This window comes from Trichoplusia ni, chromosome 18 (assembly GCF_003590095.1).
Source record: "Trichoplusia ni isolate ovarian cell line Hi5 chromosome 18, tn1, whole genome shotgun sequence".
Classification (NCBI taxonomy): Eukaryota; Metazoa; Arthropoda; class Insecta; order Lepidoptera; family Noctuidae; genus Trichoplusia; species Trichoplusia ni.
Window position 1 is genome coordinate 5,917,322 of NC_039495.1, and position 20,611 is coordinate 5,937,932.

At 35.0% G+C, this 20,611-nt stretch overlaps 1 protein-coding gene across 3 annotated transcripts in view; it reads left to right on the forward strand.

The window, feature by feature from the left end:
• Window positions 1-20,611, forward strand: part of LOC113503171 (flotillin-2) — a 247,890-nt gene that overhangs the window by 204,697 nt on the left and 22,582 nt on the right. The window contains exon 1 of one of the 3 annotated variants that reach the window (XM_026885001.1): window positions 7,955-8,149. The exons of the other annotated variants lie outside the window; for them this stretch is intronic. The gene's annotated coding sequence lies outside the window, so the exon portion shown is untranslated. Of the gene's footprint in view, window positions 1-7,954; window positions 8,150-20,611 lie in introns of those variants that run through there. 3 annotated transcript variants of the gene reach the window in all.

A 20,611-nucleotide genomic window follows, 5' to 3' on the forward strand; every position in this document is an offset into this window, starting at 1 on the left:
ATGTATCTAATGCCCATGTATATTCCGTGGCGAAATAAATACATATTCTATTGAACGCAACAAGGAGCATAAATCGCGAACAGGAAATGCAGTGTCGCGTTACATGTATTACAACTTACTTTAACTACTGACCTTGCCTTGATGGAGGTCAGACAAGGTTTTGCCTAGTATAACGGTACTAGGCACTGCATGCATGTAGGTTAGATCACTAACTATTTGTACCAAGATAAGAAATAGATAATGAGATACGGATTCAAAGACGGTGGTGAAAGATGTTAGGACAAAGGTTATTTTATTTTTACTTGCGAAGTATTTAACAACTTTAGAATTTCCTGAACGTTTTTCTTTATTAATAATATCAGCAGCCGGTAAAACAAATAAAAAATTGACGCTTTCATTCTCAGCGAAAAATGAATTGGAAAAATATTAAAAGCAACCTGCGTCCAGTTTAAAAGTTCGCCCATATGTCGGTGTCATGCTCCATTTTGATAAAAAACAATTTACCGACATAGTATATATACTATTGAATCAGCCTTTTTTTTAAACTCAGTACAGTTGACATTTTCTAATACTTGGAAGTAAGGTCGTGGATTTACGGTAATTTATTTTGACACGACGCTAACTCTCGGTTTTGAATGCTTATCTGATACCACATTCCAACTATAAATTTTGTGATAATCGCTTGTTTAACAAGTCAGATTAAATCTCGGTATACGCCAATGTTTTTCGTATTAATATGCGTATTATAAAGTTATTATCACTTGCTAACGGTGAAAAAACAACGTGAGAAAACTATCATACCTGAAATTTTATCTTGGTTATGTTAACCCAACTCAGGGGCTTACAGTTTTAATCTCTGACACCTGGTTGTTCAGCAAACATACCAAAATCAGAAAAAGAGTGAACAGTTTCAGAAGTAGGCTATTTGATAGACCGAAATCTAATAACACCGTCAGATAGATACCCTTACTTTTTTCGGGCGACTTTTGCCTGTAAAGTTACGGATAGCCAAGTGTTTGAGATCACCATGATAAACCCACTGAGCGCGACGTGTCGCGGGTTCCTCCAGTTCTGTGTCCGGGTGTCTTTGTGCTTGTGACTTGAATGTTTGTGAAACCCCCGCGACACAAGGATAAAGTGCGATAAAGCGGGAGTCGCTTAAAAATAAACGCAGACAACGCCACAAATAAAAGCTAGTTTTTCCAAGTCTAGAACGTCTGTCGTGTGGCATGTGAGGACTAAAGCCGGTGTCGACCTAAATAGCTTCCAGACAAGATAGATGGATTTTATGACAAAGAGCCTGTCTAACAACGAATTGAATAGAATAGAAAATAAAGGGTTGAAAACGTTACTAAGCTTTTAAGAGCTTTTTGATTTTACTGTTTTAGGTATAATAGATGAATTAAATTGGAAAACAATTGACAAAAGTAGTATTTATTTATGAGTATGTATAATCCAAAGACAGATCAAGGTGAACAATATGTCCTAACTTCAAGTCATGAAATATAACTTAACATAACGGTAGAATATTAAGAACCAGCATTTCTTGTGACATCTTTACTGTGCACTATTCTTACAAATAAAGGTTATATCTGTCCGTAAATCTCGTTTCTTTGCATGTAAAGAAAAACTCTACTAGAAGCAATATTGTACTCCGAAAACACAATTTCTCTCAATCGTTCCAGACAAATTTTATTCCTATTTGAAAAGGGGTAATGCATACAAGTTTTACTGGTGCAGTGATCAATACTAGTTCCTCCTATATGGGAGGTCCTCGCCCTACACCGACTACTCTGCTGACAGTCCAATAAAAATGTAGTTCTACGATGTGTAGGTAAGTTAAATAGGATAAAGTTCAACGGATTTCCTTCGTGGAAATCGTTTTACAAGATATTTATGCACGGCAAACTATATTGTATAGTAGACTGTTAAATAAATGAATATGCGCAGCAAGGAAGTATATTGCTTCCTATGAGAAGATAGGGCTCTGCCGGGTAGTAAGACATTTTATGATTTACTAGCTGTTGCCCGCGACTTCGTCCGCGTGGTTAGAAGATATAAGTTATAATTTATACCTGCCTTCTATCTATCTATCTGCTTTCTATCTATCTTGTAGGATTCAGTCAGCGTTTGCAATGTAAGCGCAAAAAATGTGTTTTTTTACGACCTCACATTAGAAACCTCAAAAATTGTAGCCTATGTGTTATTCTGATGTATAAGCTATATTGTGGTAAAGTTTCATTCAAATCCATTCAGTAGTTTTTACGTGAAAGAGTAACAAACATCCATACATCCATACTTACAAACTTTCGCCTTTATTATAGTAGTAGGACTATAATATGACTACTATCGGATCATGCAAAGTGCGTTTCTTTCCAGCGCGCCACCTAAAGGCGTACAAAAAATCAATCCGACTTCGTAGCAAGCCCCACTGTTGATAATGGAAGGCTTTTGCAACAAAAACTGGATCAGCATAGCTTGGACAGAAAGAGATGGAACGACGGTGGGGAAGCTATGCCCTGCACTGATATACTCAGTGCAACGGCAAGAAAAAGTGTTTAAATTCCGCTAATATAAAAACATACAAAGCAAAACACAGTGAGAATGCGTCTACGTATAAAATCTTACTAGAGACCAGTATAGAGACAAACTTGAATATACTAAAGCATTACAACAATGACTCAAAGTTAATAATGCCGATAACTGCACTCTAAGTACCGTTCGGCAAAACAAATTGTGAAATAATTTCCTCAGATATGACTAACAATAATTTCGACAGAGTTCAACACGTGTTGACGCGATGTAACTTAATGCATCACAATTTTCCGCTGCTGCAAACGGTACTATCCAATATGTTCACTTTCTCTGCTATCGGTACTTGGTGCAAACGTGCGATGCAGCACGTAGGCACTCTCGAAGGGACTCTGGTTTTAAAACTAAAGCAAAAGAAATTTGAGTATGATCGCGGTACAGTTGTTACGAAAACTGGTAGCAAGATGGAAAAAGCAGTAGGATAGCGTTGAAACAAAAAATGACGATAGAAAAATGTTTACACATCTATGTTAAGACAATCCATGGTATATGCGATTTAGTTTGGGGTAATATAAATAAATAAATGCGGACAACATCACATACATTGTTCTGAACTCAAAATAAGTTGCTAAAGCACTTGTGTTATGGAATTCAGAACACAACGAAGGTACCACAACACCCAGACCCGAGACAATGTAGAGATGTGAATTTTTGCATTGCCCCGAACGGGGATCGAACCCGGGACCTCAGAGCTAGCTACACCTTGAAACCGGTGCGTACGGAGGTTGTCAAAAAATGAATAACTAAAGTATAGTTCACATAATAGATGCGTTAAAGAAGAATAAAAACATTGAATTTGTTACAAGAAAAGTTAATTACATACGTTTTTATCTGTACCCATGATGGTCCATCTTTGTAATGGTAATTGGAAGCTCACACCGCAACATTACGAGAATGTTCGCCTACGAATAATAACAAAGACCTCAACGTATGTTAATTAAAAGAAAATTCTACTGAATGCTAATTTGAAGAGTAAAAATATTGAACAGAAAGTCTAAAATGAAAGAGGTTGTATATGTGATCCAACTAATTTGAAGAGAAAATTGTAATTGGACAGTTTTTTTTAATGAAAGAGCTACGAAATTTCGTAAAACCATGTAAATTTTAGGTGTAACAACTAATTTGCGAAATAAGGATTTCCTATAACGATAGGTTTACTATTTGGTTGGAATGTTCTAATTGTAATAACCCTCTTAGTTATTAAAATCTAACTACTGCATTGACTTGACTTGATCCCTTGACCCTGTCTTGCTTGCTCAACTGCCTTAAACTTTACTTAATCTAAATTACCACGTTCGCATTATTATCTATTATTACGAAACGATCATACTTAATGTATTTATATCAGGAAACGATATATATTGGCGGCCTTCGGGGCAGGAAACCAAGTGATTTGCTGCGCCGGGTCGACAACCCCGCTATCCATGATTCATGTTATAAGTATAAATGTCAATCTACTTTTTTGAAATTACGACTATTGGGTTAGAGTTACAATCTTTGAAATCGTTTTGTCAGTAGCTTTGTTACAGTAAGTCTAACTAAAGTTAAACTAACATAACCCAAAGTTAAGGAACTAAACTGTTGAACTTGGCGATGGCTTTAAAGTTTAATTTCATTAGTCAGCCAAACATTTTAAAATTCTCAAAATTTGGTAAAGTTTAGCAAATATAAGGCTCTTTCGCCATCATTTTGGCTCTCTCAGTTCTACCATGATGTGGTATTCCATAATTGTCTTATTGACGGAATATTATTATACTCATATAAGCGACCAGGTAAAACATGTAAAATTAAATTATTCTTAATGTAATTTTTTATTTCAATATTTTTTTCAAATACACCTGAAGAATACAGTTTTCCATTCGTTTTATAACAGTCCAGCTTAAGCTAGAACTCGATTCAATGGCCACGTTATTACGGAGCTTATGCCTCACTGCGCTTTCCATCGACTCATATAAGGGCTTAATAGAGCTTATGCATATCAAGTAGGCCGGCAATGTAAGTCAAACAGAATTGATATTGAGAACCTTCCTCTGAAAGTTTGACTATTTCAGTTGTGGAAGTATAATGTGATGTCTTTTTTTAGCAGGTGCAAGAGTCTTTCTTTTAAAGGTGGTCTGAGGGTCTACCATCATGTCTTAAAGTATATATTGTTGATCTAATGAATTCATATGATTGTTAGATCTAATACTAGACTCAGTTTCTCTATGTAAGAGGAATTTTGGTAAATCTTTTGGTAAATTTTACCGCAGATCCTTACTAATATTATATATGTGAAAGTAACTCTGTCCGGACTTTTGAAAAGTGCTCTTGGAAACGCGATATAACCGACCTCGACACGGGCGATGCCGCGGGCGAAAAGCTAGTATAACATAATTTAACCACATTTATACTCTAAACTTGGATATGGAAGGGTACCTAAGAAAAAAGTAGTTTTGAACTATAAGTAAGATAACTTCTTTATTTATCTTGAATATTTTAAAGATGGCTGGAGTTTCCACGATGTTATCAAACAGCAATTACGCTAATGTTTGTAAAACTACAAAATATTAACCTCGTTTTTGCGAAGTGCAGACTTGCCGATAAAATGGCGACTCTCAAGGAAAATGCCTCAATTTCCTCCTTCCACAAGTTGTAATCTATTTTAATTAGTTATTCGACGTCGAAGGTGGTTTCAAGATAGTTTCTTTGAAAGTGTGGCGGAAATGTTTTCGTAAGGAAAATTAATGGAACGAAGTTTGGAAGGGCAGGATTTTATAACAAACTTTGTATCGGAGTCTAAGAAAATCATCTGTTGCAGACACATTGCCTTTACGTAGAGGCAACATCAATATAGTTGACGTGAAATAATCTTTATTGCCTTATATATATACTAACTAGCTGTTGCCCGCGACTTCGTCCGCGTGGTCAGAAGATATAAGTTAGGAATTTTTAAACGGAAGCCCTCGAAGATGAATAATATCCTTGTTCTTTCCACATTTTCCATTGTATCTTCGCTCTTTTTTGTCGCAGCGTGATGATGTATAGCCTAAAACCTTCCTCGATAAATGGTCTATTCAACACAAAAAAAAAACTAAAAAAAAACAATTTCAATCAGTAGCTCCTGAGATTAGCGCATACAAACAAACAAACTCTTCAGCTTTATATATTAGTATAGGTATTCCAATGGCTGATGCTGGGTATGAGCTTCTCCAATACGAAACACTTGAAGTAAGAGACCGCTATGCCCAATGTAGTCTTCCCTCTCGCTTCCACTAAGACATTACATTTTATAGTAATGGTCATAATATAGGGTTATTCGTATTCCGAAAATAGCTAGGTAATGTATATTAGTTAACAATAAAAGTAGTATTCTCGCACCTGCAGCCTTTTTATATGTAATTGCATATATAAAGTCAAGGTTTGATCTTATATACAATGAAGCAAATAACACATGAAACAGTTCAAAACTCAGACAGGAGTCGAATTTGCGAAACGCGCCAGTCGCTTTACCATCTTGGCTAACGAGGTCAATGAAAAAGATTTTTGATTTGACCTTAAGTAAGTCTAGATTCAATTCTCAATTTTAAATAACCTTTTTTGTTGTACCGAGGAATAAAGACGACCTTCTGTACATTTTAGAAAGGCGCTAATATTTGTTTTGAGGGTATAAGGCAAGTGAATACAGCTTAATCGTTTAAATCGAGAAGTTTGCGTTTACCCCACAAAGTAGAAAGAAAAACTAGGGAGAGATTATTGAGCAATAAATAGTTCTATCATTATTGATCAACTGGAACTGGGTCCTGCGACTCCTGAGACTGATCTACGCCTTGTAGAGTGCTTTTCGCATCCCTAGCGGCTGCCCGCCAAAAACAATAGTTCTTAATAAAACAATTGTAATATTGCGAATATGAGATGAATTTGTAATATGTTTATTTGTTAATATTCCGTGCGTCATACGGACAATCTCTTGGGAAACACGACAATTAATAATAACAGTTATATGGAGCGCTCTTAGTTTTGTTTGTATGATGTTTACATTAATCCGTAAAGTTATCGTAAGTATTTTTGTACCTTGTGTAGGGTACTGTTTTTCGACTTATAGAAAGGAGATAGCACTATACGCCGTAGTGTGGTATCTCTTACACAATTTTTGTATATTACTTAATTGGTTTATATTAGAGATTAACGTCTTATTATGGTCAATTTTAAATTCGCTCAAATTATTGTTTTCATGCACTGCATGCAATGCAATGCACGGATAGCCGAGTGGTAGGTGTAGGTGACTACGCCAAATCCTGTGTGTCGCAGGATCGATTCCCGCGAATCATTTGTGTGATCCAAAAATGTTTGTTCTGAGCTTTGGTGTCTTGTGACTTGAATTGTATGAAACCGACGTCGTCGTTCTTAAAAAAAAGTTATTGGTAACGTAGGAGGTTAGGTAATGGTAAGAGTTCTTAATATTCCATGGTAACCATGATCGTCAACACTCTTGCATAATTACTTGAATCCCCTACTAAGGAGGTTGGAATACGGTTCAATGATCTATCTATAGAGTGTTCTGACAAATGAGCCAAGCAAACGGCTACAAAGGGCTTTAGTCGAGGTGACCGCGTTACCATGGCAACTGAATAGTCAAGTACGGCAAGTTTGGTCATAGCGAAGTAATTATCATTGAGTTAGTACTAGTTTAATAGTTACTTAATTAAATTGTATTGATAAAATGATGATATAGTTGGCTTTTTCATGCAAAAGGCGTACCTTTATTAAAACCTCTTTAAATGCTAACCTGAATATTAGTTCATATATATGCACTTATAAAATAAAGGCAGGTTTTTTGTTGGTATAAACAACTGTTTTGCTAAAATTAAATTTAGTTATTTCATACAGGCTCGTAATAAATTCTCTTATCGTAGCGTAACCACAATCATGCTGCGTTTATTGCAAGCATTATTTAGCGGTTGCCTGCTAAATGCTTGACCAAATCAATTCGTTTTATTAATTTGTATAGACTACCAAACCCCTATAATTTATTCGGAATATTTTCATAGAAAAGTGCATACTAAGATGAATTTTACGATAAATGTAATGTCATTTACTTCAGCATTGCACCACTATGTCAAATATTATGAAAATACTTAAATACGTTGTGTCGGAGCTAGCGGGGGGCAACCTCCGCTTCATATTATAAAGGACAAGCGAGCTAGCGGCACTCGCTCGCGACCATTTGAACTCACTACTCGACTAACAACTTGTAACTTTCATCGATACTCACTAACTAAAACAATTGAAAACTAAAAACAAAACAAAAACCGTTAAACATTTAAAAATAGAATATCCAAATTTAAAAACAAGTGAAGAAATATAAACGGAAAATAAAATTTAATTCGATATTTTAAAATTCAAATGTGGAACAGAATAGTGTTGTGGTTTTCGGTATCAGTAAACTTCAGTGAAGTGCAGTGCTTAAGGGTTTCGTTATCGAAGCCGTGCAGACTACAACACTAGCCATGTCTTTGTTATGGATGAGCGCCTTTAATCTCGGATTAACTGTGGGTGCTACACTAGCTGTTGTGAAAAGGTAAAGTTTAGTTTGTTATAAAGTTGTTATTAATCCTATGTGTATTTTTCAATTTTAGCTTGCTACTATAAAAATATTAGGTATTTACATAAGTATTATGGATTTCAGATGAGTAGATAAATGTCTCTGAAACTACTGGTTCAAATTGAATAAATCTTTTGGTGTTGAATAGTCCATTCATTGAGCAAGGTTTTAGGCTATATACCATCACGCTGCGACTAATAGGAGCGTAGATACAATCTTCGAGGGCGTCCGTTCAATATTCCTAACTTATATCTTCTAACCACGCGGACAAAGTCGCGGGCAACAGCTAGTTGTATGTATACATGTATATGTATATATGTACCTATTCAACATAGATATTTTGTTGTTACTTGTACAATTTTTTTGAGTACGGAGCGTCCGCTATTATCTTCTCATTTGAAACATATGTATCCAATCAGAAAGTCATTATATCAAGTTAGTGTAATCAATTGTAGTATGATTTAGTCAGGCCTTAATGTAATATTGACACAGCATTGATTCTTAGAACTTAGTACATTCGATGGTAAATAAAATGTTTTCAATAACTTTCCTTATTTAATAACGTCATAACTAGAAGTTACCTAAGGTTTCAAGGAAATTGTGACAATCGAAAACAATCATCGCCGGTAAAATAATAAATTAAATAATTGCGAAGGATGTTTTTATTAACATATTTTGGGTGCTATTTTATTTAATGAAACATACATTTTTACATAAGGTTTTGTTCGCGACTGTATTTTCTTAGAGTTAAAGCCTCATTCAAGCAGAAACGGTTTAGTAGTTTATCCGTGTTAGCGTAATAAACATGCTCGCATTTAACTTGTAACTTTCAAATAAGTTTCCAAAAGAGAATAAATAATAATAAATAAATGCGGACAACATCACATACATTGTTCTGAACCCAAAGTAAGTTGCTAAAGCACTTGTGTTATGGAATTCAGATACAACGAAGGTACCACAAACACCCAGACCCGAGACAATGTAGAATGTGAATTTTTACATTGACCCGACCGGGGATCGAACCCGGGACCTCAGAGCTAGCGACACCTTGAAACCGGTGCGTACGCCACTCGACCACGGAGGTCGTCGAAATCAAACGTATAATTATGTGATTCCAAAAGTGCTACTTAGTAGCCTAATTTGAATAAATGAATTTTGATTTTGATTTTTTTTTTAATTTTATAAGATGCATTCAATTGCAACTGCTTTTTGTCATTAAACAGTATCTTGTCTACTTCACAAAACAATCTCGATTTTAATTAATAGTATATGAGGTGGTCAAAACTAAAGACGCGATTAATAGTGTTCCTAAGCTATGGCAAAGTCAAAGACCTGCACATACATAGTTTATTCACCTTCATGGCAAAGTCTGGAGTTTCTAGACGCAGTCTAGACTGCCTAAACTATGATGATGAACTTTGAGATCTTGATTAGTTTTGTCAGAACTTTATCGAAATTGGTCATCAGTTTGTGAGGTACGTAAAACGATGATATTTTACTTGTTTTTACTCAATCTGTTGATTGTTTTACTACTAAAGGTCTTGCTTTGTCGTTAGCTTAACCTTGCTTATTTGCGAGGTATTTCCTTCTTTGCCGCTATAGATTAGTTTAAACTAGGTACTTACATAGTACTATTATTTTACGGGGAGAATTAATCTATACTTCTATTCTAATATATAAAGCTGAAGAATTTGTTTTTTTGTTTCAACGCGCTAATCTCAGGAACTACTGGTTCGAATTGGAAAATTCTGAATTGCTAGTAAGAGATAATAAGTTGTATAGCTGTTTGTTTTCTACCATGCTTCAGCCAGCCATATATATAACTTTATATGAAAAGCTCCAAGATCTGTACAATAAGCTGTAGCAGTATTACTCGTCTGTCGAAGTGAGACAAAACTATTAGTAATTATGTGCCGTATAACCCTGTCTCGCTCTCACACCTGTAACAGACCAGATTAAAACCTTCATAGTACAGGAAATGTTATCTCAGTTCTCTTCACTTTCATTACTCACGAAAGTATTTAATAAATAACTTTACCGTTTCAAAGTTGCCGCCGGCAACATTTTCTGTTCAACTGTAAGTTAAAATTAATCGATGTATGTTAAAAGTTGAATAACGTATGTCAGGAATATTTCCACCGTGACTTGAAAGAGTGATTGATGAGTTTGTAATACACCTTATACCGATTTGAACTTGAGTACAAGTTTATTGGAAAATTTTACTCTCGAAACCTTTGAACTTTATCAATCGTTCTTTTTAAGTATATTTGTATAAATTCTTACTTGCCAATGCAGCAATACAATGTTCAGGTGCGCTCCCACTTCAATTGATGTAAATGTTTAAAAAAATATATGTATAATCAAAAACAATTTAAAATGGTTTATGTCAGGAACGCATTTTCACTTTTCTGAAACAAAATCAAATTGTATCGCAAAAACGTCTGCTCTCCTCTTTTTCGTAGAAATTAATTAAATGCAAAATCAAGCATTGTTTAGAAACGTACCCATTTCGCCTAAAATACTAAAACGTGCTCTCCAAAAACTGCAAGATAGAAGTAATCAAACGGAAAACACAATACCAGCTGACCGCACATATTGCTTTATGGAACCAGCAGTCAATACATGACGCAACATGTTCCAGAACGGAACAGTTTGACGGGCGACTGACCTCCTTTCTTGGCGCGTATCAGATGCTACGTCAAACCGTCAAGCGCCCGTGAACTTGACTGGACCAAACGACCTTCAATTGTTACGATGTTAATTCAATTATCATTTGGTTCTTGGTTTGTAGTAAACGTTGTGTGAGTCTGTTTGATAACAGTTGTAAGTTATGGCAGGTTTGCGATCAATGCTTTATCACTCGTTTTCACGTTTCCGCGTTTTTGTATTTGTGAATGAGCTGGCTTGTGTCAATTTCGTTTTGCGATATTTCGTGGGTTCACATATAGCGCAAAAGTATTTTCATTATTGTTTAAGAATGCCTAAAGACCATCCCTTGTAACGTGATAAACCCGATATATAGAAAAAAAAAACAGAAACAAAACGTTTTGTAATAAAAGTTTAGAAGTTCCATCAACTGCAAAAGTAGTATGGAACAAAAAGTTCGGCAAACTATGTACTACTTTAGCAGATAGTATACAATGCTAATTAGATTTGATATCGACAGACATGCCATTTGTTGCTCTATCGAATTATCAAATTTAACTCAGGGATCACTAGCCACAACTCGAATTAAGCTTTTTGTATTTTGAGAATCGAACGCCACCCAACGTAAAGCGCATCCTCCTTAAAAATCTGCAAAAGTCTAACTTAAACAAGTGGTCCTAGGCTTTCCGATCATTCTCCACCAAAAAATCCAAACATACGTGTGTTGTGCATGACGCATTCACATACCCAATGTCAAGAGCACACCAAAACTGTGGCAAGAGGTCAAGCTTCGTATAATTGGTGGAAATATTTGGCGTTACGCAAGCACTCGGGGCGCGTCATACGGGGCCGGGCATAAACGGGTCACACTCTGCCTCTCTATTTCATAATACGTGTATTGTACGATCACAAATGGGACATGTCGCATTTGTAGCTGTTTCATGTACAGATTAGATCGCTGTAAAGTGAATATAAGTTAGTTTTTTCTATACTTCTTACTTCGAAGTCCATCTATAGGTTATCAAAAAAAGATCGCTCTTGACAAAAGACCATTCCTTATAACTCCACTTATCCACGTAACTAATAATATTACTATATTAGTTATATTATAATTTTATGCTAATTAAATCTTGCACTTCAACGACTTCTTGCTAGGAATCATGAAATAAAAATTGTTGATGATTGATTGAGATGAAGCTGCAAACAATTTGTTTGTCTGGCGCATCCATAAGCCGGATTGTTCGAACGGTTTTGAATATTCTTTAGATCGCTATGCACAAAACAAGACGTACATATATAAGTAAGACTTATTTTTACGCAGTACTACGCAGATAATATAAACTTCGTCGTGATCGGCAACTTATAAAGCCATAAAAAGTTGTTTAAAAATCGATCTAGTTTTTGTTCGGTAATAATTCCCGGCCAGTAATAAAGTTGATGAAGCAAAAATAATGACTTGTGGTTGCTTTTTATGAGAACTACATTTCAATTACAATTTGGTCATTTGTCTAGCATATAACAGGATATAATACTATATTTATTGAAATAGTAAAATTGCAATACTATAAATTATACTTTTGTATTGCAATTTTTGCGGCTTTGGCCATCCAAACTAATACTTACAATCAGACATTCGTATTTCACATTTACCTCTAAAAGCAGTACAAAGTTAAAATGAAAAGGAAAACAGAAATGGATTTTCTCATCCAACAATATTTCCTCCCATCCTTAGAAAATGAATAAAACTAACTCGAGTACTGTTGCGAGTCTGCAAAGAATTCCTTTATAGATAACTCTACAATACAATAAATTGTTTCCTATATATATCAGGCACTTTAAAGTCCATTGCTTCACTCGTAAATCATATGAGATACTTGCTGTCAAATTGGCGTGATATGAGTAGCTCAAATGTACGGCGAGTTGAGCTGTGCTTTGTTAGGTCTCGTAGCAAATAACGTTTGTTATTGGAAATTTTATATTTTGTAGCATTTCAAGAGACTTTCCAATGTATTATTTCGCTTTAATTTTATGTTCTATTTTTCATGGGATTTTTCTGACAAACATATCCTGGGACAATATATCCTTTTTTTTTTTTTTTTTTTTTTTTGTCCAGTGGAAATCCTCATGGACATCCTTCGCCCTGGGGAAGGCGAAGGGGTGTGCCGGACTCCTACCGGCTAAAACCACTGGAATGCTTCCCGCTTCCTTTAGTCGGGGGCCAAGCGGGAACGCTTTCGCAGTCTACCGCGAACCCCGACATGGGAGCTCCTAAAAGAGCTGCATCATCATTGAGAGGAAGAGCAGTGTCTTCCTCATCGCTTTAAGAGGCGCGCTGAAGCATCGCGCGCGCCGTCCGGGACAATATATCCTGGGACAACTCACACACGGTCATCTGATCCCAAGCTAAGCAGAGCTTGTGTTATGGTAACCAGACAACTGATGATAAACTTACTTATTTATTTCTAAATACATACATATTAAAGATAAATTACACCCAGACACCAGAACAAATGATCATGCTCATCACACAACATTTGTCCTGGGCGGGAATCGAACCCCGGTATAGCAGTCAAGGTCACTAACCACTAAACCAACTGGCCTGATTCAACACGTAAAAAGCGAATTTTCAGTTATCAAAATCGTAATCTGGATCAACATTTGTTTTTAATGTTAGAATATTATGATCATACGGATAATTCGGTATTCTTTTACAACAAACTTTTAATATTCAAACAATTCCCAAATCAAAACAAATATGCTTTTAATTAAATTATTTTTTGTCGACCTAAAATGTTGTACATTTATTTTAATACGATTCCCACGTATTCCAATGCAAACTCCTTTTTTCAACACGATAACGGGAACATTTCCCCAGCTGTGTCGTCATCATCGCCCGGTACCCTGTAAATGGCGCTCAATCCTCACCCCGAGTCATTACTTTCAGGTCATTACAGTACGCTTAATCGAGTGGATCGAAATGGAAACATTTTGTACGCAGAAATATATCAATTGTATAAAATAGCATATTAGTATCGAGAATTAATATACGCACTCGATTTTTGGCATTGAATCGATATTTATTGAGACTAACTTTAGCTCGTAGCACTGTTCGTTTGGTTGGCAGTAGTTAAGTAAAACCTCTTTTTTTTGCAGTTCGTGCTGTGTCGGTAATATTGCTATCTCTAAATTGTTACTTGTTCAGAGACATTTTGAAGATTTTACTTACGGTTTTGCCCTCGAAGATATTGTTTTTAATTTATATAATGAACTCGCTATAGTCTTAGGTAGGTATACGTCCCACAGCTAGCAGACACCTCTTCCCATATAGGGAAAAATGAGCATTGGCAAAGACGTTAGCTCACTGCAAGTTAAAGATTTCAATGTTTTACTTCACTTAGTGTTGTTTTAGAAAATAACTTTGAAGACGATATTTGTACTTGCCTTCGTTCGGAGCGGAACCTGGACTTCTTGCAAACATCATTAATCTACCTCGACATATCGGTTTGAACGGCAGAAAGTTCTTTTTATCGTGTTTCTTAGTTTAATACACTTTTAAAATGAAACTACTTTTACGGATTTTATCGCGGTTTAATTTTAGATCTTAGTTCCCGACGTTTCGAATGAATGATACCTGCAAAGGTTTCGAAACATCGGGAACTAAAATCTAACATTCGCGTAAACCTAAAAAACCATTAATACACTTTTCCCCATATCCATTAACAGCTTTGCGAAATAAACAAATTTACATATTTGCATTCATAATATAACTATCGACCGCGGGCCCGTCCGCTCCAAATCGGAAATGATCCCACGGGATCTTAAATGCGGGACAAATACCATCTTAATTTTAATCTAGGATACAAACAGTTCAGTAGTTTTTTACTGAATGTGGAAAATTCATCCAGACAAACAAACTTTCGCGCTTATAATATTAATAGGATTTAATACAGGCTGTGGATAATGATATGCCATGTAATTTTGCGTATTCCTGAATAAACGAACTAGTAGATAGTTACTTTGGTAGAATGCATACTTTCATTGTAGCCAACATCGGCAGCATCATTATAGACCAGAATGTTTTGTAGGGTATAATGATGTTGATATTGTTATACGAAGTTCAATAGAAAAAGTAGAATACTTAAGCTTGCAGACGTTTTATTTGTCAGATGTATTTACTCATAATAAAATAATACATAATAATACTAGCCTATATACGTTTCACAGCTGGACACAGGCATCTTCCCGTAAAGGAAGGTTCCCGTAAGCATTGATCACCACTCTAGCTGACTGCAAATTGTCGATTTCATAATTCAATTTTTGGAATCTGTCTTTTCGTACGATGTATACCTACACCGTTTATTAGTGGAGTCTTCGAATTATTAGGAAAGTAGATAACTTTGAAACGCTGGCAACGGTTAGTCGAAAGTTAATTAAAGTTTACAGGAAAAATAAAAAAATATATATTCAATGAATCAGTCACACGTCACAGCACCTTTAATACCCAGCTATGTTCGAAAACAGCACCAAGAATTTTATTTAATTTTTGTTGAAGGAAAATAAATAACTCGTTTGAATTTTTACAGGTAGCAGGTGTATCCGATATGCGCTTTATGCCGTATTTGGAATTATTTCACGAAGTTTATGCCGAATCGTTCTGCGGCGTACGGTTGGGTTAACCCACTAATTGCATTTCAAATTTATTCAATAAAAGTATCAAGGATTTTGGGGGGAAATTGTTTTATATGTAATAAATAACCATGTTTTGTACCGGTTACCTCGTTTCGTTAACTGTTGGGTATCAGGAAAAAACCGGTTATGGATTTCTAAAGAAGTAAAAAACAATTAGTTTATATTTACGCATTTTTGGTGATGGCGATAGAACCCCACAGATGATGAAGTATTCCATACATTTTGCCTAAAATAATTCATGTAGGTATGTACTATTCAATGGCATGTTGCGCCGACCCCAAATAAAAATTGGGACAAGGGCAGGGGAATGATGATGATGCACTATTCAATGTATTACAGGATAAAAAGTAACTGTAAAAGCGAAAGGACTTTTAAAACTAGTGTCACAATGTCACTAAACAAAATTCGTGTTATCATATCAAAAAGCAATCATTTACGTAGCATTGACCTTAGAAGGTAATGTTCTGCAAACAATTCGTCCTGGGGACCTACCACTGCCTCTTTAAGTAACACTGGCGCATTGGTGGAAGCGAGACGGTGATAGAAACAGCGTATAGCGGCATCTCTGTTTCACAACAGTAAGAGCCTTGGTTTAAGGGACGGTAGGCCCTGCTGACCTGACATCAGTTTATTTGAGTTATGTGACCTGGAACTTTTTCGTTTACAAAGGAAATAGGTTGCATACACTTTCCCCTTTAAGTTGACTTTAGAACAAGGTCGCGGAACAACAAATACAAGTTGTTTTGTTGTTTTACTTCAAAAGTCACGAAGGGTAACGGTAGAAATATTCAATTAAGTGTTCAATTAGGTTCGAATTATTTGTCTAAAAAAATAAACAAGTGCCTCAGATATATTGTCAAAAAATATATCTGCTTACGTAACAAAAAATAGTCGATAATAGTATACTTAGTTCAAACCTCATGTGACGTCACTTATCAGTACACTTTTTACCGACAAATGACGTTCAACTTACATACGTTTCCAGGCTTTTTTGCTTTTTTCTTCGTATTGTTGTTAATTCACTTAAATAAAAAATAAGCATATAATACTTCTCAGAAATTTGCCAGACGGACGAATTATATTTGTTTATTTAGAAACGCAATAGTTGTAAATGTGCTTTAAAAATAGAGTTCTCGGCTTTGGACGTCAGATAAAGCGGCAAAAGTAGCTTACAGTCATGTTGTTCTCTAGATGTCTCTCTTTCTTTTGTTTCACTATACATAGACAGAGATTGAGTTTCGAGTATTTTATGAAGTAAAACTAAGCTAAACTGTTGTGTAAACAATTATAGCAACATGATTATTGTCTGTTGTCGTACGTCACATTCTCGTATTAAGCCCTCAATTCTTAAATAATGTTTATTTTTTTATTGACCACTTCTTGTGTTGAATAAAAGGTTTTTACAATACTGGCACTTTAGGGTTTCTAAAGAATGGAAACTCTATTATTGACTAAGGGAGATGCTGTCTGTGCGTCCTTCTGTCTGCCACCATAGTGATTCTCAAGAACTGTCATATTAAGACATGTATATCTGTTTCCATTTTAAGAACAAACATAAAAATAAAGACTTGCCTAAGCAACACTTGTTACAGTCTTGAATTTGATGGTCGTAAATGAAAGGAAATTTTGAGAGATTATTTTCAGTTTGATTATAATTATTTTTCCTAAAAACTTTTATACACCGTGATTTTTTAGTCGTCTTACAAAAGCAGCCCAGTTCATGTATCCAATGACTAGAACACGTTCATGATGATGAATTTATTCAAGATTATGATGCAATTCGTAGATTTTTAGAAACACAGCTCTATTGCGAGCGCGGTCCGAGCCTTGTAACAATGGTGAGGGGCGCGGGCGGCGGCGTTTTAATCATTTTTAAGAGTATATTTCAGATTTCTCTTGTTTAATTTTCTTCGTACTTATTAGACGATAATACTTACTACTTAGTTGACGATAAAAAAAATCGCGCCTAGGGGTATTTTACGTCGGATACATGAACTGGGCTGTTTTTGTAAGACGACTAAAAAATCACCGTGTATAGAACGCGGTCGCGGGTCCGACTCACACTTGAACGGTTTTATTAATGTGACGCTGAAAGCTTAATAAAGCTTAACGAACATTCATTTGTTTTCTGTTAAGCTGATGTGATGATTGTTACTGAATATTTCATGAACAAAATGTAGGGTTTATTAATAAACATGTTGTTTATTTTATACTAGGAGCCGATTCACAATGTGCTAGGATTTTTCTATATTTTTCATAATTTATACGTTTTTGTCTTAACTTACTTACTGCATTATACGACAGTCCTAGCATGTGCTTAGTACTTTTATTATAGTTATGCATACATTACCAATAATTAGATATTAGAAGTCATGCGGGACTTAAGTTTTATTAAGGTGACGATAAGCCTTTTTGACTGCGCGGATAGCCGAATGGTTGAGGTCACCGCATAAGACAAGCTTTGAGTCACGAATGCTTGTTCTGAGTCAATACAAAGATTCAATTCTTTAAAAAACGAGTCGTTTATAATAAATACTTCCTTTAAAATATTATTGTCTGATCACGTAAAAAGGTACTGAATGTTCTCAAATTTTTTCAGCTACTTCAAAATGATTTGTGGTCTTCCAATTCTCCTATTAACGTTTGGCAATCGCACTTTTTGTGTGGCTACTTGACCCAGTTTCGGAACGCCATTAATATCGTGTCAAAGTCGAGAAGGTTCGGATCAAGAGTATCGTTAACTTTGGCCGATGAATGGTGGTCTCAGGATTGCAGACGGCTTTTACACCACTTTAACTTTTTCTTATTGAATGTATTTTTTTTATAGGTCCGAAGATAGTCTTTGATTGCCTCCCGTTCATTGAAGGATTGTTCTCTCTTGGCGTGTTTTAAGTGTAATTATTATGGAATAACTGTGACCACATATTACCTTAATAATGCTATATAGTTTTTTTAATCCAGACCCATGTTCTCCTGTACTTTATCAGCTATTTCTAATTGCAAAAACGTATAGTTTAAACGTAAAGTTTTGGTTCAATCTTAGAGTTTATTTTCCACTTTTACCATAAATTTCATTAATTAGAACTTTCGAGAACTCAAACGTCTGAATTATACATTTCACAATTTTGGCATCGTATAATTTTCATGAACATATACGGAATACGTTTTACTCTCCCACATGATTTACGAATTTCGGAGTACGGTTTCTGGTCAGAAATACGACCAACCCTTTCAATAAAGAATAGTATTAATTGAGATACAATTTTCGATATGAGGTGCTATATTGTACAAATAAATAGGGCTTGCTCAAACATCTTTCAATATTTACAACGAACCCCTCATTTTAGCCCTAAATATGTCCAATTTCGGAGAGATCTTTTTCATTCGGCGAAAGAAGTAAAAATAAGATGTTTTTCCGATACACACTATTGCCTACATTTTGTTAGAAATCTTAACTATAGGGTCGCCACACGGCTTAATATATAATATTGGAAAACAATTTTTGTCGGCTGAACCACGTATACGCCTTTGTAAAATATAGAAGGTTGACAATTAGTAATGTACATATTTAAGTTCTGGAACGTGAGGTTACTTTCACGTTTCAGCATTCAGGAAGCGATAAGTCATTATTTTTCGAATCGTGCATTATTTTTTGTCTGTGAGAATAATGGGCATTGTATAAGTGAACTTTTGCGAAATATAACGTAATATATTTTGTTGTATGGAATAGTCTTTACTCGAAACAAAGTTTATATATTCAAAGTAAAATACGTAATTACTTATATACCAATTCGTTATTATTTTAATGTGTATTTTAATTTTAGTAGCTTAGTTATTTTTGTGTATGTCTCAAATGAGTTTCATGTTTTAATGTCATGCACTCCTGTAATTTGTACAATTGCTTGTGCTTTCAATTGTTTGATTATTGAGGTTTTGTATAACATTGGGTGATTGTATTGTTGGTGTGCTTATTTTTAATAAATAAATAAATATGAAAGATGTTAAGAAGAATAGGTTAAATTTCGTTGATATGCCTATGTATACATCTATAGCAGGTATTTCAATCGAAGTACAAGAAACTGCTTTCAAAGCATGACGTAAAGGTTTCTTATGAACCAATACATGTGAAGGAAAGGGCTTTCTTCCAAGATTTCGCTGACAGTACCCATATTGGATATGAATAATCGATAGCCAACCAATTTCTCGTAAAACGTTGACAGATTATACGTCGTAAGATTAATAAAATAATTACAGGAGACTGCATATGGATACTGTAACGTCATGTTATGGGTTCGATCAACGCACAGCTGTTTTTTTATATGATTTTAATGTTTGTCAAATGTGAAAATGTTACTCGTGGCTAAGTTTTTAAGTTGCTAAAACATGGGTAGTTTCTACAAACAGTAAAACAGCTGAATACTAAGAACGTATTCACAATTCAGCATTTAACTGAATACTGAATACGTAATTTTCTAAAAGGCTTGCAGCCGTAAGAACTTTCGCCGCAAAATGGCGACGTACAATGAAAGCATATTGTCTGACAGAGTAATTTGCCTTATTGAGGGAGAAAGAAATCTGAATGCTTTCAGAGTGACAGTGATTGAGACCTCTACAGCCTTTCCAGAGCTTTTATATTTCCAATATTTTTGGAGTCTTAAAATCGCTTCTTAGTTTGACAGTCTTAAAATTAACGAGTGAATTTTGATTTATTTAAGATCGCTAGTTTTTTTAATCATTCATTAGTTTAAAATTCATACAGTTTTTAAAGTATTTTTTTTCTTAAATGTTATTCAAGGCTTTGGTTATTTAATAACACCGATTGGTCTAATTGAAAATAAGGATTCCATTTTTAAATATCTCAAAAACTGAAACAAATTTTGTTAATCTAGTTAACCTTTACAAATTACAAAATAGAAAACCATATAATATAACCTCATTTTATCAACAATGTTATAGTATCACGATGCTGGCTGTAAATGGAACACGTTATACTGTTACACAGACGCTCGGCAATTTTCTCACACAATGGAAACTGTCGCGTGGACGTTAGAAGACATTCAAACAAGACTTTCCTTAAATCCCGTACTATAAGAGTTTTTGCTG